The sequence below is a fragment of the Bombina bombina genome, chromosome 3, assembly GCF_027579735.1.
Source record: "Bombina bombina isolate aBomBom1 chromosome 3, aBomBom1.pri, whole genome shotgun sequence".
In the NCBI taxonomy this organism is placed as follows: domain Eukaryota; kingdom Metazoa; phylum Chordata; class Amphibia; order Anura; family Bombinatoridae; genus Bombina; species Bombina bombina.
Window position 1 is genome coordinate 237,131,201 of NC_069501.1, and position 25,935 is coordinate 237,157,135.

Genomic DNA, 25,935 nt, shown 5'->3' on the forward strand with positions numbered 1-25,935 from the left:
CGAAAAATTCAGGTTTTGCAATAGTGGCGCGCAGGGCGCTTTGGCTAAAATCTTGGTCGGCGGATGTGTCGTCCAAAACAAAATTGCTTACTATTCCTTTCAAGGGTAAGACCCTATTCGGGCCAGAATTGAAAGAGATTATTTCAGACATCACTGGGGGAAAGGGCCATGCCCTTCCACAGGATAGACCTTTCAAAGCAAAAAATAAGTCTAATTTTCGTTCCTTTCGCAATTTCAGGAACGGACCGGCTCCTAGCTCTACAGCCTCTAGACAAGAGGGTAACACTTCCCAGCCCAAACCAGCCTGGAAACCATTGCAAGGCTGGAACAAGGGGAAACAGGCCAAGAAGCCTGCTGCTGCTACCAAATCAGCATGAAAGGATAGCCCCCGATCCGGGACCGGATCTGGTAGGGGGCAGACTCTCTCTCTTTGCTCAGGCTTGGGCAAGAGATGTCCTAGACCCCTGGGCTTTAGAGATTGTCTCTCAGGGGTATCTCCTAGAATTCAAGGACCTTCCTCCAAAGGGAAGGTTTCACATGTCTCGCTTGTCTTTAGACCAGACAAAGAGACGGGCATTCTTACATTGCGTAGAAGACCTTTTAAAAATGGGAGTGATACACCCAGTTCCAAAAGCAGAACAAGGACTGGGTTTTTACTCAAACCTGTTTGTAGTTCCCAAAAAGGAGGGAACGTTCAGGCCAATTCTGGACTTAAAGATCCTAAACAAATTCCTCAGAGTTCCATCATTCAAAATGGAAACAATTCGAACAATTTTACCAATGATCCAGGAGGGTCAATACATGACTACCGTGGACCTAAAGGATGCATACCTGCATATTCCGATCCACAAAGTTCACCATCAGTTCCTAAGGTTCGCCTTCCTGGACAAGCATTATCAGTTTGTGGCTCTTCCCTTCGGATTGGCCACTGCTCCAAGAATTTTTACAAAGGTGTTAGGATCCCTTCTAGCAGTGCTAAGGCCAAGGGGCATTGCGGTAGCACCTTACCTAGACGACATCTTAATTCAGGCGTCGTCCTTCCACAAAGCGAAGGCTCATACGGATATTGTTCTAGCCTTTCTAAGGTCTAACGGGTGGAAGATGAACGTAGAAAAAAGTTCTCTGTTCCCGGTCACAAGGGTTCCCTTCCTGGGAACAATAATAGACTGGGTAGAAATGAAAATCTTTCTGACGGAGGTCAGGAAGTCAAAACTTTCAAATGCTTGTCGAGTTCTTCATGCCATTCCTCAGCCTTCTGTGGCTCAGTGCATGGAGGTAATCGGTCTAATGGTTGCGGCAATGGACATAGTCCCTTTTGTGCAAGTAGTGATGGGTGTGGGGAGCGCTCTAAAAGAGCTGTGAGTATAAACTATGATTTGAAGTGTGTATACACTGTGATAGAATGTGTATGGATTTACCAAATATAATTTCTCTGAATAAATATAATTACTTTGAATCATAAATTTTGTGTGGTTCTGGTGTTATGTAGTGTCTCTCCAAAAAATGTGAACAAATAAACAAACAAAAACAAAACGTTGATTCTTAAAATTCTTCAAGGACAATTTTATAAAATCCTTCTATTTATTCAAAGACAATTTTATAAAATCCTTCTATTTATTCAAAATGTGTATGCTCGGTGTATTATCACTGTACCTTTAAATAAATTGATGTGCCTCTAAATAAAATTGATACACAAATTGTGCTTCAAAATGGATAGACAAACAAATCGTTATGAATTTGAAACGTGATGAATTTAAAACGTGATGAATTTAAATGAATAAACAAACAAATCGTGATGAAAAAAATGACTTAACTTCTAGATGAATAAACAAACAATTCGTGATAAATTTAAAAAACTTTACTAAGATAAAAAACAGTATAAGATCGTTTCAATCGTATTTTATGGTTATACCATACATTGAATCTGTTTAGAGCATGTGGGGGTACATCTTTATCGTAAAACAATGCTAAAAGTTCGGATTTTTAATCCTTATGGTGGAAGTTCGGATTTGTAATCCTTATGGTTTTCTTAAGTTGTGGCCACAACCAATTTTAAAACAGTTAAAATCCAAATGTAGTACTGTGCTGTTGTTAATTTTGCAGTTTATTCTCCCCCTAACCGGACCTCTGATATTCCTTACCTCCGTGTTTTCTTTGTATTACCTTGGGTTCTGGGAAGAGTGCTTTTTGTAAGTAGGTCGAGTTCTCCAAGCGGCTTTGCCGCTGTTTGAATTTCCTCCGCAACTACTTCCTACCCTGATGTGCGTGTGACGTTGACGTTGTACACGGAGGACCAATCAGGCAACCGGATCGTGGGGGGAGTGTTTCTTGTACTGGAGCCAATCTTTCCACACTCGATGTCAGGTTTTCTACGCGTTTCAGCGCCGTAACTTGCGCCTTTATCAAGACTGTATAATCTGGTGTGTCTTTTAGGCTCCTATATAGTCCTGTTGAGGTTAGGATACTCCCCCTAATTAATGCTCTAATATGTTCCGGTTTATAAATTATCATTTCTTAGCCTTATTCATTTTCTTTCAATGGCAGATTCTTTGTATACAACTAATGTTGTTAACACATTTATACTGAATTATATTTATTGAAAATAAAATAAATGAATAAATGAAATAAATAAAACATGTGAGTGAAAAGTGATGTTTAGTGAAAATGTGAAGGGAGACTGTGGTGTGTTAATTCAATTGTTGTCATATTCAAATAAGTATGAGGGTATGTGCCATCAAATAATGGTTATTTTCTATCGGGTAATCAGTACACTATTGTACTTTTGTTATGGCAATACTGTTCACTGTTTTCGCTGCACTCACAAGAAAGGATTCAAGTTAAGCTCTGCATTGAGGCCATATGGTGTGAGAGTATTGAATTTGAATATGAGTTCAGCTTCCTTTAATAGTAACATATTTTCCATATTACCTCCTCTGTTATTATGTATCTTTTTTATACCCCAGTATGTGAATCCTATTGGTTTTTTTTGATGTTTTTCTGTGAAATGTTTAGATAATAGATGTTTGCAATTACCTCTTTTAATGTTGGATAGATGTTCTCTTATTCTATCATGTAACGGTCTACTCGTTTGCCCTAAGTATTGTAATTTGCATTTGCATTGGATTAAATAAATTACATTTGTATCTGAACACCTAATGGTGTCTCTTATGGGGTATTTATAGTTGTTATTGGAGGATATTACTACTTTACTTTTTTTACCATATTTGCACGCTTTACAGCTTGTGCAAGGAAAAAAACCTTGCAGAGCATTTCCATATAGGTCTTGGTCTCTTGGTTTAGATGATTTGTTAAATTGACTGGGTGCCAGTATACTTCCCAGATTATTTGTCTTCCTGAATATTAGTGTAGGTCGTGATTTTACAATGTCAGTTAGTAGTGGATCTTTTCTAATTATGTGCCAGTGTTTATCTAGAATCTTTTTTATAATCTTATGATCTTCACTGTATTCTGTAATGAATGATATTTGGTTATGTGATAAGTTTTTGTTCTTATTTGTATATTTTAATAATTCTGTTCTATCTTTATTTATTGCTTGATTTTTGGCTTCTTGTATTATTTTATCTTTATATCCCTTCTCTTTAAATTTCCTTTCCAAAGTGTTCGCTTGTTTCTGAAATGTATTTTCATCTGTACAGTTTTTTCTTATCCTATAGAACTGGCCTTTAGGTGTATTATTGATCCATCTTTCCAAATGACAGCTATCCGGATGTATGTAACTATTTGTATCTGTAGGTTTGAAATATGTTTCTGTTGTGATGGTGTTATTTATAATATTTATTTGAACATCTAAAAAATGTATATTTGTTTTACTATATTCATGGGTAAAACTTAAACCCCAAGTGTTATAATTTATGTCTTCTAGAAATAAATTGAGGAGTTCTTGGTCCCCTTTCCAGATCAGAAACATATCGTCTATGAATCTCCTATAGAGCACAAGGTTTGCACCCCATGGGGAGTGTAGGATATATTTATCCTCAAACCTCCCCATGAATAAGTTAGCGTAACTGGGTGCAAACCTTGTGCCCATAGCTGTTCCTTTTAATTGTAAATAAAATGTTTGATTGAAGTTGAAATAATTATTTTCTAATATGAATTGCATACAGTTTAAAATAAATTTAATCTGTGGATTTTTCATTTCATAATCTGTGTTCAAGTAGTATTCTGCGGCTTCTATTCCTAATTTGTGTTGTATGTTGGTGTATAATGAATTGACGTCGCATGTGACTAATGTGTAGTCCTCTTGCCATTTTATTGTTGTTAATGTATTTAAAAAATCTGTGGTGTCTTTTAAATGAGAAGGTAAGTTTTGTACGTATTTTTGTAGGAATGAATCCACATATTGTGACATATTAGAAGTAAGAGCATCAATTCCTGAGATTATTGGACGCCCTGGTGGGTGGTCTAGTGTTTTATGTATTTTAGGGAGGTAATAGAATATTGGAGTTTTTGGATATTGTATATTTATGAATTGATACTCTTGATTATTTATTATTCCTGCTGTTTTGGCAATATTTAAAATTGTTTCGAAATTTTTTGTCTGTTTTTGAATAGGGTTAAATGATAATTTTCTGTAGGTTTCTGTGTCTCCCAGTATTCTATTGGCTTCCATAATGTAATCTTTAGTATTTAATACAACTAACCCTCCGCCTTTGTCTGCTTTTTTTATTGTGATGGTTGGGTCTTCTTTAAGTTCTTTTAAGATAGTTCTCTCTTTTTTAGTTAGATTAGATGGTTTTCTTTTATTGATTTCACAATTCTCTATTTCTTCTTTTATTAGTTTTTCAAACATTTCAATATGTGCTCCTTTGTCTTGTGTCGGATAGTATGATGATTTAGGTTTAAGTGATGTGTGAATGTATTCTGATTTTTTAGTTTGTATTTGATTCTCTTGGGGATTTTTCAAAAAATGTCTTTTTAAGGTGAGTTTGCGTATAAATTGGTTTGCATTTATTAGGGTGTTGAATTTGTTTAACCTAGTAGTTGGGGCAAATGATAATCCTTTAGCTAGGACATTTTCCTGTTCTCTATTTAGGGGTTTATCACTTAAATTAAAAATGCCCTTATTAATGTTATTGCTTTCTGTTGTGTTTATCTCGTTTTTTTGTGCTTTCCTGGGCTCTCTGCCTCTTCTTCCTCTACTTCCTCTAATCTTCTTTTCTTTTGATTTTTTAATCTCTCTCTGTTTTCTTGTTGTATAGTGTTGGATGTGGATGGGTGTTCTTGTCTTATCCCTAAAAAATGTTGATTGTCATCATCTATGGTTTCCAATACATCATATCTATTATCAAGTTCTATCTTTCTTTGTGAGTCTCTGGTTTCTTTATTATTATTGTGATATCTGTTATAATTTGGTTCATATTCCCTATAATATTGTTGTTGTCTTGGGTGGTCATTATATGAGTTGTGTCTTCGTCTATCATGATTGGAATTAAGTTCTTCCTGATTGTGATATCTGTACTCTTCTCTTTCATGATAATTCATATTTGGATTGTGTGTGTTTCTTCTCCAATTTTGTCTGCTGCTCCAATCATTTGTGTAGTGATCTCTATTCTTCCAATTTTGTGTGTAATTATTTCTATAGTCTCTATTTGAATATCTGTATTCCCGATTTTGTGTTGGGTTATGGTTGTAATTGTAGAATCCACCTCCATAGTTCTATTGGTTCTACTTCTGTGATAATTATCTGTATCTCTATAATTTTGCCCATAATCATTTCTATGGGTTCTAAAATATCTATTGGAATGATGTCTAGAATTATATTCTTCTCTGTGTCTATCTGGATATGTCCCTGTGTGTTGTTCATAATTATCTCTATATTCTTTTTTTACATTTTTAGTCCATTGTTCTCTATTCGTATGATCACTTTTTTTATTTGAATATTGTTGATTGTTTTTATTCGTTTTTTTAAAAAGTTCATTATTTCCTTTTTTATTTGTGTTGTTCTTATCTGTATCAATTGTTTCCATTTCTGTTTCTTCTATATCTGTGTCATTATTTTCACAGTAGTTTTTTGGTGAAATTCTTTTATTTTTATTTTGGTTATGATTATAGTCAGTTTCATCTCTCTCTAATTTTTTTCTTTTACTATTATATATACTTGTGTTAAGATCTTTCATATTTTTAATGATGCTTTGTTGTTTTTCTTTAAATTTACTATCTTCTATATATGGTTTGAGTGTTTCTTTAAATTGATTAATTTTTATGGAAAGATTTTCTAATGTTCTAGTGCGAGATTTTATAATTACTTGCATCAGATCTAATGATGCTTTTTCTAGTACATTGCACCATTCATTTTCGTGATCTTCTTCTAATTCGAAAGTGCAATTTTTCTTCAGTCTAAGTCCTCTTGGGACCATATTAGAACTGGTGTATTTTTCCATAAATATTATTTCAATTTTTTGTTTTATTTCTCTCATCATTATATTTTCTAATTCAGACATTTCTTCATGTATGTCTATATTAGTTTTATGTATTAGTGTGTCATTAGAATTATTCGATATATCAGATAATATATTATCTCTTAGATTAAACATGTCCATGGTTTTATCTACTGTTCACTCTACGGGAGAAAAGAAGAATGCAAGAAAAGGGAAGTGTGGAGTGATACGTAGATAGGACTCAACTAGCTTCCCCAAATCTGATATGCTCCCAATATCAGATGTATAGAAATGTGCAAGTAGTGATGGGTGTGGGGAGCGCTCTAAAAGAGCTGTGAGTATAAACTATGATTTGAAGTGTGTATACACTGTGATAGAATGTGTATGGATTTACCAAATATAATTTCTCTGAATAAATATAATTACTTTGAATCATAAATTTTGTGTGGTTCTGGTGTTATGTAGTGTCTCTCCAAAAAATGTGAACAAATAAACAAACAAAAACAAAACGTTGATTCTTAAAATTCTTCAAGGACAATTTTATAAAATCCTTCTATTTATTCAAAGACAGAATACTACTTGAACACAGATTATGAAATGAAAAATCCACAGATTAAATTTATTTTAAACTGTATGCAATTCATATTAGAAAATAATTATTTCAACTTCAATCAAACATTTTATTTACAATTAAAAGGAACAGCTATGGGCACAAGGTTTGCACCCAGTTACGCTAACTTATTCATGGGGAGGTTTGAGGATAAATATATCCTACACTCCCCATGGGGTGCAAACCTTGTGCTCTATAGGAGATTCATAGACGATATGTTTCTGATCTGGAAAGGGGACCAAGAACTCCTCAATTTATTTCTAGAAGACATAAATTATAACACTTGGGGTTTAAGTTTTACCCATGAATATAGTAAAACAAATATACATTTTTTAGATGTTCAAATAAATATTATAAATAACACCATCACAACAGAAACATATTTCAAACCTACAGATACAAATAGTTACATACATCCGGATAGCTGTCATTTGGAAAGATGGATCAATAATACACCTAAAGGCCAGTTCTATAGGATAAGAAAAAACTGTACAGATGAAAATACATTTCAGAAACAAGCGAACACTTTGGAAAGGAAATTTAAAGAGAAGGGATATAAAGATAAAATAATACAAGAAGCCAAAAATCAAGCAATAAATAAAGATAGAACAGAATTATTAAAATATACAAATAAGAACAAAAACTTATCACATAACCAAATATCATTCATTACAGAATACAGTGAAGATCATAAGATTATAAAAAAGATTCTAGATAAACACTGGCACATAATTAGAAAAGATCCACTACTAACTGACATTGTAAAATCACGACCTACACTAATATTCAGGAAGACAAATAATCTGGGAAGTATACTGGCACCCAGTCAATTTAACAAATCATCTAAACCAAGAGACCAAGACCTATATGGAAATGCTCTGCAAGGTTTTTTTCCTTGCACAAGCTGTAAAGCGTGCAAATATGGTAAAAAAAGTAAAGTAGTAATATCCTCCAATAACAACTATAAATACCCCATAAGAGACACCATTAGGTGTTCAGATACAAATGTAATTTATTTAATCCAATGAAAATGCAAATTACAATACTTAGGGCAAACGAGTAGACCGTTACATGATAGAATAAGAGAACATCTATCCAACATTAAAAGAGGTAATTGCAAACATCTATTATCTAAACATTTCACAGAAAAACATCAAAAAAAACCAATAGGATTCACATACTGGGGTATAAAAAAGATACATAATAACAGAGGAGGTAATATGGAAAATATGTTACTATTAAAGGAAGCTGAACTCATATTCAAATTCAATACTCTCACACCATATGGCCTCAATGCAGAGCTTAACTTGAATCCTTTCTTGTGAGTGCAGCGAAAACAGTGAACAGTATTGCCATAACAAAAGTACAATAGTGTACTGATTACCCGATAGAAAATAACCATTATTTGATGGCACATACCCTCATACTTATTTGAATATGACAACAATTGAATTAACACACCACAGTCTCCCTTCACATTTTCACTAAACATCACTTTTCACTCACATGTTTTATTTATTTCATTTATTCATTTATTTTATTTTCAATAAATATAATTCAGTATAAATGTGTTAACAACATTAGTTGTATACAAAGAATCTGCCATTGAAAGAAAATGAATAAGGCTAAGAAATGATAATTTATAAACCGGAACATATTAGAGCATTAATTAGGGGGAGTATCCTAACCTCAACAGGACTATATAGGAGCCTAAAAGACACACCAGATTATACAGTCTTGATAAAGGCGCAAGTTACGGCGCTGAAACGCGTAGAAAACCTGACATCGAGTGTGGAAAGATTGGCTCCAGTACAAGAAACACTCCCCCCACGATCCGGTTGCCTGATTGGTCCTCCGTGTACAACGTCAACGTCACACGCACATCAGGGTAGGAAGTAGTTGCGGAGGAAATTCAAACAGCGGCAAAGCCGCTTGGAGAACTCGACCTACTTACAAAAAGCACTCTTCCCAGAACCCAAGGTAATACAAAGAAAACACGGAGGTAAGGAATATCAGAGGTCCGGTTAGGGGGAGAATAAACTGCAAAATTAACAACAGCACAGTACTACATTTGGATTTTAACTGTTTTAAAATTGGTTGTGGCCACAACTTAAGAAAACCATAAGGATTACAAATCCGAACTTCCACCATAAGGATTAAAAATCCGAACTTTTAGCATTGTTTTACGATAAAGATGTACCCCCACATGCTCTAAACAGATTCAATGTATGGTATAACCATAAAATACGATTGAAACGATCTTATACTGTTTTTTATCTTAGTAAAGTTTTTTAAATTTATCACGAATTGTTTGTTTATTCATCTAGAAGTTAAGTCATTTTTTTCATCACGATTTGTTTGTTTATTCATTTAAATTCATCACGTTTTAAATTCATCACGTTTCAAATTCATAACGATTTGTTTGTCTATCCATTTTGAAGCACAATTTGTGTATCAATTTTATTTAGAGGCACATCAATTTATTTAAAGGTACAGTGATAATACACCGAGCATACACATTTTGAATAAATAGAAGGATTTTATAAAATTGTCTTTGAATAAATAGAAGGATTTTATAAAATTGTCCTTGAAGAATTTTAAGAATCAACGTTTTGTTTTTGTTTGTTTATTTGTTCACATTTTTTGGAGAGACACTACATAACACCAGAACCACACAAAATTTATGATTCAAAGTAATTATATTTATTCAGAGAAATTATATTTGGTAAATCCATACACATTCTATCACAGTGTATACACACTTCAAATCATAGTTTATACTCACAGCTCTTTTAGAGCGCTCCCCACACCCATCACTACTTGCACATTTCTATACATCTGATATTGGGAGCATATCAGATTTGGGGAAGCTAGTTGAGTCCTATCTACGTATCACTCCACACTTCCCTTTTCTGACATAGTCCCTTTTGCCAGAATTCATCTAAGACCATTGCAACTGTGCATGCTCAAGCAGTGGAATGGGGATTATGCAGATTTGTCTCCCCAGATACAAATGGACCAGAAAACCAGAGACTCGCTCCTCTGGTGGTTGTCTCAGGATCACCTGTCTCAGGGAATGAGTTTCCGCAGACCAGAGTGGATCATTGTCACGACCGACGCCAGTCTCTTAGGATGGGGCGCGGTCTGGGACTCCCTGAAAGCTCAGGGTCTATGGTATCGGGAAGAATCTCTTCTCCCGATAAACATTTTGGAACTGAGAGCGATATTCAATGCGCTCCTGGCTTGGCCTCATTCATAAGATTTCAGTCGGACATCATGACGACTGTAGCGTGCATCAATTATCAGGGAGGAACAAAGAGTTCCCTGGCGATGAGAGAAGTATCCAAGATCATCAAATGGGCGGAGGATCACTCCTGCCATCTATCTGCAATTCACATCCCAGGAGTAGACAACTGGGAGGTGGATTATCTGAGTCATCAGACTTTCCATCCGGGGGGGTGTGGGAACTTCACCCGGAGGTTTTTGCCCAGTTAACTCAACTATGGGGCATTCCAGATCTGGATCTGATGGCGTCACGTCAGAACTCCAAGGTTCCACGCTACGGGTCCAGGTCCAGGGATCCCAAGGCGACATTGGTAGATGCCTTAGTGGCGCCTTGGTCGTTCAATCTATTCTCCTCCCCAGGCTAGTAGCCAGGATCAAACAGGAGAAGGCTTCGGTAATTCTAATAGCTCCTGCGTGGCCACGCAGGACTTGGTATGCAGACCTGGTGAATACCTTTGAGAAAGGACCTTCTAGTACAAGGTCCATTCGAACATCCAAACCTAGTTTCTCTGCAACTGACTACTTGGAGATTAAACGCTTAATTCTATCTAAGCGTGGGTTTTCGGAATCAGTTATAGATACTCTGGTTCAGGCTAGAAAGCCTGTAACCAGGAGAATTTACCATAAGATATTGCAGAAATATCTCTCTTGTTGCGAATCCAAGGGTTACTCATGGAGTAAAATTAGGATTCCAAGGATTCTTTCCTTTCTCCAAGAGGGATTGGAGAAAGGTCTGTTAGCTAGTTCTTTAAAAGGACAGATATCTGCTCTGTCTGTCTTGTTGCACAAACGTCTGGCAGCCGTGCCAGATGTTCAGGCGTTCGTACAGGCGTTAGTCAGAATCAAGCCTGTCTACAGACCTGTGACTCCTCCATGGAGTCTAAATTTAGTTCTTTCAGTTCTTCATGGGGTTCCGTTTGAACCTTTACTTTCCATAGATATTAAGTTACTATCTTGGAAAGTTTTGTTTTTGGTTGTTATTTCTTCTGCTAGAAGAGTTTCTGAATTGTCTGCTTTGCAGTGTAATTCACCCTATCTGGTGTTTCATACAGATAAGGTAGTTTTACGTACCAAGCCTGGTTTTCTTCCAATAGAAATATATTAACCAGGAAATAGTTGTTCCTTCTCTGTGTCCTAATCCAGTTTCTAGAAAGGAACGTTTGTTACACAATCTAGATGTGGTTTGTGCTTTAAAATTCTATCTAGAAGCAACAAAGGATTTCAGACAGACATCTTCTTTGTTTGTCGTCTATTCTGGTAAGAGAAGAGGTCACAAAGCTACTGCTACCTCTCTTTCCTTCTGGCTAAAAAGCATCATCCGATTGGCTTATGAGACTGCTGGACGGCAGCCTCCTGAACGAATGGGCTTTCAAGAACGAGGCTTCTGTTGAACAGATCTGTATGGCAGCGACTTGGTCTTCACTGCCTACATTTGCATAATTTTACAAATTAGATACTTTTGCTTCTTCGGAGGCTATTTTTGGGAGAAAGGTTTTCCAAGCAGTGGTGCCTTCCGTTTAGGTTACCTGACTTGTTCCCTCCCTTCATCCGTGTCCTAAAGCTTTGGTATTGGTTCCCACAAGTAAGGATGAAGCCGTGGACCGGACACACCAATGTAGGAGAAAACAGAATTTATGTTTACCTGATAAATTTCTTTCTCCTACGGTGTGTCCGGTCCACGGCCCGCCCTGGCATTTAGTCAGGTTTAAAATTTTTATTTTTTTGTACACTACAGTCACCACTGCACCCTATGGTTCTCCTTTTTCTCCTAACCGTCGGTCGAATGACTGGGGGGCGGAGCCAGAGGGGGAGCTATATGGACAGCTCTGCTGTGTGCTCTCTTTGCCACTTCCTGTAGGGAATGAGAATATCCCACAAGTAAGGATGAAGCCGTGGACCGGACACACCGTAGGAGAAAGAAATTTATCAGGTAAACATAAATTCTGTTTTCCATCAACCACGAAAAAAATGTTTTATATATATATATATATATATATATATATACACACCCCCCACACACACACATATTTATGCTTACCTGATTAATTATTTTCATGGTGGTGAGAGTCCACGAGCCCCTACCCTTTGTTTTTTGCGATTAGTTTTTTCTTCTACAAGATACGACGAGTCCACAGATTTCATCCTTACTTGTGGGATATTATCCTCCTGCTACCAGGAAGTGGCAAAGAGCACCACAGCAGAGCTGTATATATAGCTCCTCCCTTCCCTCCACCCCCAGTCATTCTCTTTGCCTGTGTGATACTAGGAAGAGGTAAAGTGAGGTGTTGATTTAGTTTCTTCAATCAAGAAGTTTTTTATTTTAAATGGTACTGGTGAGTACTATTTTCCTCAGGGATATGGAAGAAGATTTCTGCCATGAGGTTGATGATCTTAGCAGATGTAACTAAGATCTATTTTGGTTCCCACAGAGCTTCTGAAGGTAATACAAGAGACATTTTCAGTGTGGAGAACGGTTTCATGCTACAAGCAGCATTGAGGTATGTGCAGCCCTTTATTTCTGAGGAGACTTGGTATATCAGAACTGGCTGACATTTATTTCCCTGCAAGGGAAGGGGTAAGCAGTAGAGCTGTAAAACAAAGGGTATTACTGAGAAACCTGTGCTTAATTTATTTTATTGACATATTGGGCCAAGCATTATAATGGGCTTAACAGCATTATAAAGAGTCACTGGGAGAGGCATGAATATGCTTAACGGTGTTTATTGGAAAAATGCAGGATTTGCAAATTAACAGTTTGGCCGTATTTTGAGTGTACTAAGGGGTTAAATAAATCCACATGGCTTATACTCTAAGCCGCTTCACCATGCGGTTATTCAGGCCTATACGATCATCGGACATGATGGGCGGGGCTTATTTTCGCCCGCTCAGACACGCTCTTTACTCTGGCTGAGAAGGCAACAGGCATTAGCTCCTGTTGAGCCTAGACTGGTGTTCTGTTAACCGGATCGTTGTCAAGTCATTTTGAAGTACCCTGGGGGCAGGTAGGCGCCACAGCAGAGCTGTGACGAGGTGCAGGGGTTATATTTTTCAAATCTAATATATTTGTGACTATAAATACCTTTTAGAGGTTAATTTCTCCCCTTACTCTTGGGGTGCTATCATTTTTGGAGCCATTAATTAGGTGTAGTTAATTTTAAAGAGTAAATTAACGTTTTGAAGCAGTTTTGGAAATGTTGTGCGCTTTTTTTATTTATTAAAGGCGCAGTACACGTTTCTCAAAAAATTGTTTAAATCAATAAATAAAGTGTTTAACGACTATTGTGGTTATTACTAGTCTGTTCAACATGTCTGACATTGAGGAATCTCATTGTTCTATGTGTTTAGAAGCCATTGTGGAACCCCCTCTTACATTGTGTACCTCTTGTACTGAAAGGGCCTTACATTGTAAAAAGCATATTTTAGGTCAAGAAAGTGTGCCTAAGGATGATTCTCAATCTGAAGAGAACTAGGATATGCCATCCAATTCTCCCCAAGTGTTACAACCTTTAACGCCCCCCACACAAGCGACGCCAAGTACCGCTAGTGCGTCTAATTCTTTTACTCTGCAGGAGATGGCTGCAGTTTTGTCAACTACCCTTACAGAGGTATTATCTAAATTACCAGTGTTACAGGGTAAACGCAGTAGGTCAGGTATTCATGTGAATACTGAATCCTCTGATGCTTTATTGGCTATTTCCGATGTACCCTCACAGTGCTCTGAGTTGGGGGTCAGGGAATTGCTGTCTGAGGGAGAACTTTCAGACTCAGGAAATCTGTTACCTCAGACAGATTTGTACGCCATGTCCTTTAAATTTAAGATTGAACACCTCCGCCTGTTACTTCGGGAGGTTTTAGCGACTCTGGATGATTGTGACCCTATTGTGATACCACCAGAGAAATTGTGTAAGATGGACAAATATCTAGAGGTACCAACTTACACTGATGTTTTTCCGGTTCCTAAAAGAATTTCGGAAATTGTAAAAAAGGAAAGGGATAGACCAGGCAATACTGTTCTCTCCCCCTCCTAATTTTAAAAAAATGTTTTCCATAGACACCATTCGGAACTCTTGGCAAACTGTCCCTAAGTTGTGCTTTCAAAGACCCTATGGATAAAAAGTTAGAGGGTCTTCTAAAGAAATTATTTATTCATCAGGGTTTTCTTTTACAACCTACGGCTTGCATTGTTCCAGTTACTACTGCAGCAGCTTTTTGGTTTGATGCTCTAGAAGAGTCTCTGAAGGTTGAGACTCCATTAGATGACATTTTGGATAGAATTAAGGCTCTCAAGCTAGCTAATTCTTTTATTACAGATGCCGCTTTTCAAATTGCTAAATTAGCGGCGAAAAATGCAGGATTTGCCATTTTAGCGCGTAGAGTGTTATGGCTCAAATCTTGGTCTGCTGATGTGTCATCAAAATCTAAGCTTTTAGCTGTTCCTTTTAAGGGTAAGACCCTGAATTGAAGGAAATTATTTCTGACATTACTGGAGGTAAAAGCCATGCCCTACCTCAGAATAAGTCAGTTAAGATGAGGGGTAAACAAAATAATTTTTGTTCCTTTCGAAACTTTAAAGCAGGACCCTCTGCTATCTCTTGCTCTATGAAGCAGGAAGGGAATTTTGCTCAATCCAAGTCAGTCTGGAGACCCAACCAGGCTTGGAATAAAGGTAAACAATTAAAGAAGCCTGCTGCTGCTACAAGGACAGCATGAAGGGGCGGCCCCCGATCCGGGACCGGATCTGGTAGGGGGCAGACTTTCTTTCTTTGCTCAGGCTTGGGCAAGAGATGTTCAGGACCCCTGGGCACGGGAAATCGTGACCCATGGGTATCAACTGGAATTCAAGGATTTTCTCCCAAGAGGGAGGTTTCATCTTTCACGATTATCTGTAGACCAGATAAAAAGAGAGGTGTTCTTACGGTGTGTAAAAGACCTCTCTACCATGGGAGTAATTTGCCCTGTTCCAAAACTGGAACAGGGGCAGGGGTTTTACTCAAATCTTTTTGTGGTTCCCAAAAAAGAGGGAACTTTCAGACCCATTTTAGATCTCAAGTGTCTAAACAAGTTTCTCAGAGTTCCATCATTCAAAATGGAGACTATACGAACAATATTACCTATGATCCAGGAGGGTCAATATATGACTTCCGTGGACTTGAAGGATGCATACCTTCATATTCCTATTCACAAGGATCATCGCCAGTTCCTAAGGTTTGCCTTTCTGGACAAACATTATCATTTTGTGGCTCTTCCTTTTAGGTTGGCCACAGCACCCAGGATCTTCACAAAGGTTCTAGGGTCCCTTCTGGAGGTTCTCAGACTGCGGGGCATAGCAGTGGCGCCTTATCTGAACGATATTCTGATCCAGGCGTCAACTTATCAACTGACAAAATCTCACACGGACACAGTGTTGTCTTTTCTGAGAACTCACGGCTGGAAGGTGAACATAGAAAAGAGTTCACTAGCTCCACAGACAAGGGTTCCCTTCTTGAGAACTCTGATAGACTCGATAGACATGAAAATATTTTTGACGGAGGTCAGAAAATCAAAGATTCTAAATACTTGCCGAGTACTTCAGTCTATTCCTCGGCCATCAGTGGCTCAGTGTATGGAGGTCATTGGATTAATGGTAGCGGCAATGGACATCATTCCGTTTGCTCGCTTTCATCTCAGACCACTGCAGCTGTGCATGCTCGGACAGTGGAATGGGGACTATGCAAATTTATCTCTTCAGATAAATCTGGATCAAGAGACCAGAGACTCTCTTTTTTGGTGGTTGTCGCCGGATCATCTGTCCCAGGGGATTTGTTTTCCGCAGACCCTCGTGGGTGATAGTGACAACAGACGCCAGCCTACTGGGCTGGGGTGCAGTCTGGAATTCCCTGAAGGCTCAGGGTGTTTGGACTCAGGTGGAGTCTCTACTTCCAATCAATATTCTGGAACTGAGAGCAATATTCATTGCGCTTCAGACGTGGCCTCAGTTGGCTTCAGCCAAATTCATCAGATTCCAGTCGGACAATATCACGACTTAGCGATGATAGAAGAATCAAAGATAATCCGATGGACGGAGGCCCACTCTTGCTATCTATCAGCGATCTACATCCCAGGAGTAGAGAACTGGGATGCGGATTTTCTAAGTTGTCAGACTTTTCATCCGGGGGAGTGGGAACTCCACCCGGAGGTGTTTTCCTCATTGACTCACCAATGGGGCAGACCGGAATTAGACCTGATGGCATCTCGTCAGAATGCCAAGCTTCCACGTTACGGATCCAGGTTGAGGGATCCTCAGGCCGAGCTGATAGATGCCTAGGCAGTACCTTGGTCGTTCAGCCTAGCTTATGTGTTTCCACCGTTCCGTTTGAACCCATGCATTCCATAGATATTAAGCTTTTATCTTGGAAAGTTTTGTTCCTAGTTGCTATCTCTTCAGCTCGAAGAGTTTCGGAACTATCTGCATTACAATGTGACTCGCCTTATCTTGTTTTCCATACTGATAAGGTGGTTTTGCGTACCAAGCCTGGGTTCTTACCTAAGGTTGTTACTAACAGGAATATCAATCAGGAAATTGTTGTTCCTTCTCTGTGTCCTAATCCTTCTTGTAAGAAGGAACGTCTGTTGCACAACTTGGATGTGGTTCATGCTTTGAAATTTTATTTGCAGATAACCAAAGATTTTCGTCAAACATCTTCTTTGTTTGTAGTCTATTCTGGAAAGCGTAGGGGTCAAAAGGCTACGGCGACTTCTCTTTCCTTTTGGCTGAAAAGCATTATCCGTTTGGCTTATGAGACTGCTGGACAGCAGCCTCCTGAAAGGATTACAGCTCATTCTACTAGAGCGGTAGCTTCCACATGGGCTTTTAAAAATTATGCTTCTGTTGAACAGATTTGTAAGGCTGCGACTTGGTCTTCCCTCCATACTTTTTGAAAATTTTACAAATTTGATGCTTTTGCTTCTTCGGAGGCTATTTTTGGGAGAAAGGTTTTGCAAGCAGTGGTGCCTTCCATTTAGGTTCCTGTATTGTCCCTCCCTTCATCCGTGTCCTAAAGCTTTGGAATTGGTATCCCACAAGTAAGGATGAATCCGTGGACTCGGTACATCATGCAAAAGAAAAGAAAATGTATGCTTACCTGATAAATTTCTTTATTTTGCGATGTACCGAGTCCACGGCCTGCCCTGTCTTTTCAAGACAGATGGTATTTTTTATTAAAAACTTCAGTCACCTCTGCACCTTATGGTTTCTCCTTTTTCTTCCTTGGCCTTCGGTCGAATGACTGGGGGGTGGAGTTAAGGGGGGAGCTATATAGACAGCTCTGCTGTGGTGCTCTCTTTGCCACTTCCTGTTAGGAAGGATAATATCCCACAAGTAAGGATGAATCCGTGGACTCGGTACATCGCAAAAGAAAGAAATTTATCAGGTAAGCATAAATTTTGTTTTTATCTAAGCAAGGATTCTCTGATTCGGTCATCGATTCTTTGATACAGGCTCGAAAGCCTGTCACTAGAAAAATCTATCATAAAATATCGCGTAAATATCTTTATTGGTGTGAATCCAAGGGTTACTCATGGAGTAAAGTTAGGATTCCCAGGATTCTGTCTTTTCTCCAAGAAGGATTGGAGAAAGGGTTATCAGCAAGTTCCTTAAAGGGACAAATTTCTGCTTTGTCAATTTTGCTTCACAAACGTTTGGCAGATGTGCCAGATGTTCAGTCTTTTTGTCAGGCTCTAACTAGAATTAAGCCTGTATTTAGACCAATTACTCCTCCCTGGAGTTTGAATTTAGTTCTTCAAGGGGTTCCGTTTGAACCCATGCATTCCATAGATATTAAATTGTTATCTTGGAAAGTTCTGTTTTTAGTTGCTATCTCTTCTGCTCGAAGAGTTTCTGAGCTTTCAGCGTTACAATGTGATTCGCCTTATCTTATATTTCATTCTGATAAGGTGGTTTTACGTAGCAAACCTGGATTTCTTCCTAAGGTTGTTTCAAATAAGAAAATTGTTGTTCCTTCCTTGTGTCCTAATCCTCCTTCTAAGAAGGAGTGTCTGTTACATAACCTGGATGTGGTCCTTACCTTGAAGTTTTACTTACAGGCGACTAAGGATTTCCGTCATTCATCTTCATTATTCATTGTTTATTCTGGAAAGCGTAGGGGTCAGAAAGCTACGGCTACCTCTCTCTTTCTTTTTGGTTGAGGAGTATCATCCGCCTGGCATATGAGACAGCTGGACAGCAGCCTCCTGAAAGAATTACGGCTCATTCTACTAGGGCTGTGGCTTCCACATGGGCCTCTAAAAATTATGCATCTGTTGAACAGATTTGTAAGGCTGCGACTTGGTCGTCCCTTCATACTTTTTCAAAATTTTACAAATTTGATACTTTTGCTTCTTCTGGGGCTGTTTTTGGGAGAAAGGTTTTGCAAGCAGTGATTCCTTCCGTTTAGGTCCCTGTCTTGTCCCTCCCTTTCATCCATGTCCTGTAGCTTTGGTATTGTATCCCACAAGTAAGGATGAAATCCGTGGACTCGTCGTATCTTGTAGAAGAAAAGGAAATTTATGCTTACCTGATAAATTGATTTCTTCTACGATATGATGAGTCCACGGCCCTCCCTGTCATTTTAAGACAGATTATATTTTATTTTTTACAACTTCAGTCACTTCTGCACCTTTTAGCTTTTCCTTTCTCTTCCTAAAACCTTCGGTCGAATGACTGGGGGTGGAGGGAAGGGAAGAGCTATATATACAGCTCTGCTGTGGTGCTCTTTGCCACTTCCTGTTAGCAGGAGGATAATATCCCACAAGTAAGGATGAAATCCGTGGACTCGTCGTATCGTAGAAGAAATACATTTATCAGGTAAGCATAAATTTCCTTTTTTTAAGCACATCTTTTTTACCTGCTACTTCTATGGCTCTTATTCCTTTTTTCTTGCCTTACTTGCTTGGCTATACATTAGACTAGTTTACTGATTTTCAAACCTGTCCTCAGGCCTCCCTAACAGGCCACATTGTGAGAATATCTGAACTAGAGCACAGGTCAAATAATAAGCTGATTAGTAAACATGGTAATTTTACCTGCTCTCATCCAAGTTAATACTGAAAACCTGGCCTGTTGGGGAGGCCTGAGGACAGGTTTGAAAACCAGTGGACTAAGGTATGTGTAAGGTGGGAGTGTTTTTAATAGAGCTCTTGGGGTTTGGGAATCTTTGCCGCCTCCTAGTGGTAGGGAAGGCAATTCCCATGAGTAATGGATTGTGGAAATAACATGAAAGAAATTAATTTATCAGGTAAGCATAATTTTTTTTTCATCTTGTAATACACACGCTAAATAACCTCCATCTAGTGAATTATTTAACGTGTGTGCAGGAGCGATAAATTACACTGAACTTGTAATCTAGCCCTTTATGGGGAATAGAATATGCATTACATTGAGGTATTTGAACATACTAGATAGGAACATATACATGAATTTGAGCTAAATGAGCAAAATGTAATATCTTCTTGGTTATGTGCTTTCCCTCTCTGTTAAATATAGAATATATCACTTTTTATCTAGAATTAAAAGGATAGTCTAGTCAAAGTTAAAAATGTCATTATTCAGTTTGGGGGGGGGGGGAGATTTATTAAGATGCGGGCGGACATGATCCGCTGTAGCCTGACATCGCTAAATGCAGACAGCATACGCTGTCGGCATTTAACATTGCACAAGCATTTCTAGTGAAATGCTTGTGAAATGCCCCTCCCCTGCACATTCGCAGCCGCTAGTAGGAGGTGTCAATGATCCAGATTGTATCTGATCTGGATAATTGCTGTCCTTCGCCCCCGGGGTGGCGGATAAGTTAAAGAGCAGCGGTCTTAAAATGGCTTCCGCGGAAACTGCTTCATTTGCAGTATGTTAAATCGGCCCCAGAGCATGCAATTTTAAGCAACTTTCTAATTTACTCCTTTTTAAAAAATGTCTTCATTCTCTTGGTATATTTATTTGAAGAAGCAAGAATGTAAGCTTAGCAGCCAGCCCATGTTTGGTTCAGCACCTGGGTAGTGCTTGCTGATTGGTGGCTACATTTAGACACCAATCAGCAAGTGCTACCCAGGTTCTGCACAAAAAATAAGCCGTCTCCTAAGTTTACATGCTTGCTTATTCAAATGAAGATACCAAGAGAACGAAGAAGAATGTATAATAGGAGTAAATTAGAAAGTTGCTTAAAATTGAATGCTCTATCTGAATCATTTTGACTAGACTATCCCTTTAAGAATTTGATTTATTTAAAATCCAGCCCCCTATTCATGCTGGAGAAATGTGTTGTTACAATGTGTATATAGAGCAACACATGATTGCATGTAACGCTTTTAGCACTGATACATCAGCAATAACCCATGTAATCTCTGGTGTATGTCTTATCTGCATAGTGTTGAGGCTGTGTCCTAGCATTAGCTTGTGTTATACTGTAACAGTCTTACATTCCTCCCTTGGTTGCTGTTCACCAGCACAAGTTCCATAAAAGGGGGTCTGCTCCCCATAACCTAATTTAATTAATACCAGCATACACCGAAAGGGGACCCCTACCAAACTCTGCAACCTATCAAGCAGCAGCTGGCCTCCACTCAAACTGACAGTTATATTAAACCCTGGAATTTTAGGCAATAAAAAGTAAATGAACTGTTATTTTTGCCATCCTGCTGAAATAAACAGAGCTTAGGACTCCATCCATATGTCAATGAGAGGGGGAGCCAATTGTTATGTGAGAGACCCACAAAGCAGGGGGCTGTATCCTGCACTGCCCTCGCAGCTGCAAATGTACAGTCATTTACATGTTGCTGGTAGTCCAGTGACTTTCCCTAGATCAGTGAGCTGCTTCTTATCAGCGCTGGATCTGTGGTATCCACTGGGGGCTTCAGTGGATTAGGTGCTGGTTAATAACATAACATGTCGTTTTACTTCTGTAGCTGTACACCTTGACCATACTGTGACAATAATAGACTATATTCATGTTGAAACATTTTCTTTTCCTAAGGAGTATAAAACCATAAGAGTGAGGCAGAATTGTATGACTTTAAGATTGGCATCCTTAAAGGGACATTTAACTGTGAGGGACAACTAAAATAGCATGTCAGGTACTCACCATGCTATAGATTTCTCTATTCTGCCTGCAGCTCTGTTTAAAGCTGTTCCCTTATTTTAACCCTTTACAAGTGCTGGTTAGTGAAGTTCTGTATTTCATGCTGGCTGCCGCCATTTTGAAAATGTTCTCACACCCCTGTGACAGAAGCAGTGCGCACTCACAGATCATTTGTCTTCTTGAGTACGGAGCAGGAGCTGTATGTTTTGCAGTGGCTGCAAATATTATTGCTATATTATGTAACTTTTTAAAGAGACATGAAGCCCAATTTTTTCATTTGTGATTCAGATAGAGAATACAATTTTAAACAACTTTTTAATTTACTTATATTACCTAATTTGTTCCATTCTCTTGGTATCATTTGTTGAAGGAGCAGCAGTGCACTACTGGTTTCTAACTGAACACATGGGCGAGCCAATCACAATTAAAATATAATTGCAGCCACCAATCAACAGCTAGAAGCTAGGTTCTCTGCTGCTCATGGGCTTGCCTAGAGAAACCTTTTTAGCAAAGGATAACAACAGAAGGAAACAAATTAAATAATAGAAGTAAATTCGAAAGTTGTTTAACCCCTTAACGACTGAGGACGTACCCTGCACGTCTTCGGTGTGGAAAGCAGTTGGAAGCGATCCTGCTCGCTTCCAGCTGCTTTCCAGTTATTGCAGTGATGCCTCAATATGGAGGCATCCTGCAATAACCTTTTGAAGCCATCCGATGCAGAGAGAGCCACTCTGTGGCCCTCTCTGCACCGGAGATCGGTGGCTTACTTTGCTGGTGGGTGGGAACAGGACTGGGAGGCGGGTGGCGGCCATCGATTGCCCTGGAAATGTGGAGGGGGGCGGGATCGTGGGCGGGGATGGTCGGGGCGTGCACGGGAGCGGGTGGGTGGGTGGGAACCGCTACACTACAGAAAAAGGTGTCCAAAAAAAGGTTTAAAAAAGGGGAATAAAAGTATTAATAAAAAGATCAGTGAGGTGGTGGGGGTTGGTCTGGGGGAAGCTACACTACAGAAAAAGAAAATAAATAAAAAAAAAAGCCCTTTTTTTTGCAAACTGGGTACTGGCAGACAGCTGCCAGTACCCAAGATGGCCCCCAATAAGGCAGATGGGGAGGGTTAGAGAGCTGTTTTGGGGGGGGGATCAGGGAGGTTGGAGGCTAAGGGGGATGCTACACCGCAGCATATGTAAATATGCTAAAAAAAAAAAAAAACTTATTTTAGTACTGGCAGACTTTCTGCCAGTACTTAAGATGGCAGGGACAATTGTGGGGTGGGGGAGGGAAGGGAGCTGTTTGGGAGGGATCAGGGGGTCTGATGTGTCAGGTGGGAGGCTGATCTCTACACTAAAGCTAAAATTAACCCTGCAAGCTCCCTACAAACTACCTAATTAACCCCTTCACTGCTAGCCATAATACACGTGTGATGCGCAGCAGCATTTAGCGGCCTTCTAATTACCAGAAAGCAACACCAAAGTCATATATGTCTGCTATTTCTGAACAAAGGGGATCCCAGAGAAGCATTTACAACCATTTGTGCTATAATTGCACACGCTGTTTGTAAATGATTTCAGTGAGAAACCTAAAATTGTGAAAAATTTAACATTTTTTTTAATTTGATCGCATTTGGCAGTGAAATGGTGGCATGAAATATACCAAAATGGGCCTAGATCAATACTTGGGGTTGTCTGCTACACTACACTAAAGCTAAAATTACCCCAAAAAGCTCCCTACATGCTCCCTAATTAACCCCTTCACTGCTGGGCATAATACACGTGTGGTGCACAGTGGCATTTAGCGGCCTTTTAATTACCAAATGGCAACGCCAAAGCCATATATGTCTGCTATTTCTGAACAAAGGGGATCCCAGAGAATAATTTACAACCATTTATGCCATAATTGCACAAGCTGTTTGTAAATAATTTCAGTGAGAAACCGAAGGTTTGTGAAAAAGTGAACGATTTTTTGTATTTGATCGCATTTGGTGGTGAAATGGTGGCATGAAATATACCAAAATGGGCCTAGATCAATACTTTGGGATGTCTTCTAAATAAAAATATATACATGATGTCAAGGGATGTTCAGAGATTCCTGAAAGATATCAGTGTCCCAATGTAACTAGCGCTAATTTTGAAAAAAAGTGGTTTGGAAATAGCAAAATGCTACTTGTATTTATTGCCCTATAACTTGCAAAAAAAGCAAAGAACATGTAAACATTGGGTATTTCTAAACTCAGGGCAAAATGTAGAAACTATTTAGCATGGGTGTTTTTTGGTGGTTGTAGATGTGTAACAGATTTTGGGGGTCAAAGTTAAAAAAAAAAAGTGTGTGTTTTCCATTTTTTCCTCATATTTTATAATTTTTTTTATAGTAAATTATAAGATATGATGAAAATAATGGTAACTTTAGAAAGTCCATTTAGTGGCGAGAAAAACGGTATATAATATGTGTGGGTACAGTAAATGAATAAGAGGAAAATTACAGCTAAACACAAACAAAAATGTAAAAATAGCCTTGGTCCCAAACGGACAGAAAATGGAAAAGTGCTGTGGTCATTAAGGGGTTAAAATTGTATTCTCTATCTGAATCATGAAATACATTTTTTGGGTTTAATGTCCCTTTAATTGTGTACAAAAAAAATTGCAAATATGTAAAGCCACCGCTTTCTGTTGTGCATGATAAACCAAAGTGCAAGTAAAGCTGTGAACAAGTCCGTAACAGCGCAGCTCTGTAAAAGTGCTCTGGTTCTGTCACAGGATGCAACAAGATGGCGGCCCCCAGTATAAAGATTTACCAACTGGTTTCTCTAGCTGCAGGTACAAGAGGAAAAGCAATAGCATGGTGTGTAGTAACCATCCTACTGTATTTGTACCCAGCAGTTTAATGTCCCTTTAAACAGAGGGTGTTTATGCTTTTTAGTGAATAGTTTAAGTTCTTGTTGTTTAAGGCCTTTAAAGGGGCATTAAAGTAAAAAAATAAACATTCCAGATTCAGACACACTTTTATATCCACTTCTATTATGACATTTTCTTTTGTTCTCTTTTTGAAAAGCATATTTAAATATGCTCAGCAGCAGCAATGCACTACTGGGAGCTAGCTGATGATTGGTGGCTGAACACATTTTTTGTCATTTGCTCACCAGATGTTTTCAGATAGCTCCCAGTAGTGCATCACTGCTTTGGAGCTGACATTATGTTTTTTATCCTGTTTGCAGGGGTTAAACACATAGTTAGAGCATTTCATTATTGTAACATTTTAACATATATCACAGCCTTTTCTTTTTGCACTTTTTATATCTATTTAAAAGAATAATGGCTCATGCAGTGTGTGTGAGTGTAGATATATATATATATATATATATATATATAGATAGATAAAACTGATAATTGTCAGACCATCATTTTCCTTTGCTTCCATTGCCTCTCCTCTGTATTTTGTTTTACCCATCATCTCATTCTTACCCTTATCTCTGGCCTCCTTAATTCCCTCTAATTGATTATCTGTTTCTTTCCCTGCTTCTCTTCTTGTCACAGTTGTTGTTTTCAGTTTGTTTATTTTGCAAGCTTTTTCTGTGTGACTTGGCACTGTTTTCTGGCACAGGATGTGTGTGACCGGAAGTGCTCAGCCCAGAGCGGGCAGCAGGGGCATCCCAAGGGTTAAAGGCACGGACGTGCAACTTTATCTCCCTAGAGGCCCTGTGCCCCCCTCTCCTCTTGTATCCGGTGCTTGCTTCGCTCTGATATCTGTCAGACCTGAGGGGCAGAACAGGATCTTTCCTGGGGTTATGTCAAGTTCAGTCATTTTAACTATTTAAACACTGTCTTTGCAGAGCCCATACTGTTCCCATTACCTCACAGGTCCGCGTTTGTATTTTTTCCCCCCCACTTTTTTCCTGGCACATTTCTGACAGATTTCTCAAGGACCAGGAGATGCTCCCTATTGACTATACATGACTCAAGCATGGGCTCATTTTGTTGCTCTGGTGGTGATGGGGAGATTATAGGTCAGTGGTACACAGTGTTCTCTATGATTTCCATCACATGCTCAGTGGTAAGATGTTTTATATCAGCGGGCGTTTCCTGGTGCAGAACTTTTGCCAAATAAGACAAGAGATCTAGCACCTGGAACCCCCCCTCCCCACTTCTCAATTACATTGATTTCTTTGCTTTTCTGTGTAATGGGCTGTTTGCCATTACATTAATCGGATTGGCTTTCTGTGTTCATTGAGTTTTTCTTACCTCATTACAGTCCCTCATGTCTAGTAATTCATAGTTCTCTACAGACTCTGGTATCTGTTTCCTTTTTGTGTGGTAGTACAATATCATCTATCTTTGATGAGAGTGCATATCATTTTCTACATCCTAATCTTTACTTTTTTTTATTTGCCTGATCATCTATACATTGATCCAATTTTTAGTAAGATGCCTCCTTTCCTTTTTTTGTCTCTCTGTATTCAGTTATTGCTTATTTGTTGGCTGCAGAATTGTTAAATCCAGTGATAACAGTACATTGTCTGTACTATACTAACATTAACAGCTAGCCC

The 25,935-nt window shown here is 38.6% G+C and overlaps 1 protein-coding gene across 3 annotated transcripts in view; it reads left to right on the forward strand.

Moving 5' to 3' along the window:
• The window catches only part of SMG6 (SMG6 nonsense mediated mRNA decay factor), a 759,224-nt gene that overhangs the window by 447,374 nt on the left and 285,915 nt on the right, over window positions 1–25,935 (forward strand). The window lies entirely within an intron of this gene.